The 2009-nt window shown below is 32.0% G+C and overlaps 1 pseudogene; it reads left to right on the forward strand.

The window, feature by feature from the left end:
* Positions 1–858: 858 nt before the first annotated feature.
* LOC119525601 lies at positions 859–1251 on the forward strand (annotated as a pseudogene).
* The last annotated feature ends 758 nt before the right edge of the window (positions 1252–2009 follow it).

Raw genomic sequence — 2009 nt, forward strand, 5'->3', positions numbered from 1 at the left:
CATTGCTATATAAAAAACAGAAAAATAAAATTCTTGCAAGAAAACATGAGCTGGGAAACCCTTGCTAACTGTGTCAGAAATCCCAGAAGCCATAAAAGATAAAAGATTGGACTATATAATAAAAAGTAAAACTTTTGAATTGAAGATGTCTGTAAACAAACTCAATTGGACAGTGTTCAGCAAACTTTTTCTGTAAAGGGCCAGATAGTAAATATTGCAGACTTTGTGAGCCAAAAGCAAAATCAAAGGATTGTATGTAGGTACTTATTTAATAATAGAGAAAGCTGATTTCTACAATTTTTTAAGTGACAAAATTAAAAAATAATAATAATTATAACTGAGTACTTTTTTGTAATACATATCTACTAATGAAAAGAATAGAATTATTTTTATGGGATGGGGTAAAACTCTGTTTCATTGGGGTTCAAAATTCATGTCCTCTCTCCTCAAAATCAGTTGCAAATATTCATCTGTTAATGCTGATCTATAATGAAATTTTAAGTATTTCATCTTTGAAAATGACTTTCAACAATTTAAATATGTAAAAACCATTCTTACCTCTCCAGTGTAGCTAGCCAGATTTGGCCTGCAGGCAGTAATTTGCCAAATATGCAAGAGGAAAAAGGGGAGAGGGTTGTCTATTGCAACCTCTGCAATGGGCAAATAATAAATCTGGACAATGTGATTTTAATGCAGAGGACTGAGAAAAGACTAGTCTGTAAAGTGTACAAAACACTCTTGCACATTGTCAGGAGGAAGACAACCTAACAGAAAAATGAGAAAGGATATGAAAAGACAGTTCACAGAGCAGAAAACCAAACGCACATGAGGCCTTGGGCCTCTTGGTTGAATCCTAACATGGCAGATGTTGTGAAGAAGGTGGCTGCAGAAATTGTCAGTGTTACTTTTGAGGATCATTAAAAGATAAATAAATTTGCACAAAATACAAGTAGAATCACAGAGCTAAAGGAAAAAGTAGAAATAAAAAAGAAATAAATCCAAAATTTAGAAGATTCTTTAATGATATGCTGGCAGATGACTGCTTAATGGTATCTCGTCAATTTGGTGAACTTTTCATTACCCTCTCTCAAGAAGAAACACAAGATATGTTAAAAGAAGCAAAGGAAAATTCGGAAGAAATTGACGCCTTAGAATCCAGAGTGGATTCAATTCAGAGGTGTTAGCATATTTTAAATTTCCATAATATGCAAATGTGAAAGCAATATAATCCTTAAAGCTGATGACAGTTAAACATTTTATAGTGCATTTTAAACTTGTTTAATCAACTTGAATGTTGTGTAAAATGATAATTTCCCTTCTTTAGATGATATGGAAAGCAAAACTTCCTATAAAAAAATCATTTATTTAATGGATTTGCCTATTTTCACATAATTTGCTTGTTTATTTTATTTTTTTAAAAGAAGACAGTATAAAATTAATATTAATCTATTAATTTTAACATTCTGATTATCTCAAGTCTAGCAGCTTTATGGTATGTTATTAAAATCGGTTAAGAAATCCTAAGAAAACAAATGCAAATGAAACATGAAAGATAACAAGCAAAAAATTGAGGATATGCAAATTAAAGTAGCAGTGAGATCTTTTAAACTCATCTGATAGATGATAAATAAAACAGAGTAATGCTGGGGAGATGTAGAAGAGAGAATATCCTCATTTGTTGCTAATGGAAGTGTGAATTGTGATAGTCTTTTGGGAAAGGAATATTGTATCAGCTATTAAAATTATACAAATAAATGCTCTTTGATTCAGTAGTCCCACTCCTGGAACATTGTCCTTTGGCAATAAAAGTGACCAGCATGTAAGCATGCAAGCATGCTTGTTGCAGCACTCTTCTTGGAAAACCTAGAAAATAAATGAGTGTGCATCAGTGGAAGAATGCTAAGTAAATTATAGGCCACCCAGACAATGGAATATTAGTCAGCCATGGAAAAGAATAAATAAGGGCTATGCTAGAGAGTTCAGTAGAAAGAGAATTGCACAATGCAAAA

This window comes from Choloepus didactylus (assembly GCF_015220235.1).
Source record: "Choloepus didactylus isolate mChoDid1 chromosome 25 unlocalized genomic scaffold, mChoDid1.pri SUPER_25_unloc2, whole genome shotgun sequence".
Lineage (NCBI taxonomy): Eukaryota > Metazoa > Chordata > Mammalia > Pilosa > Megalonychidae > Choloepus > Choloepus didactylus.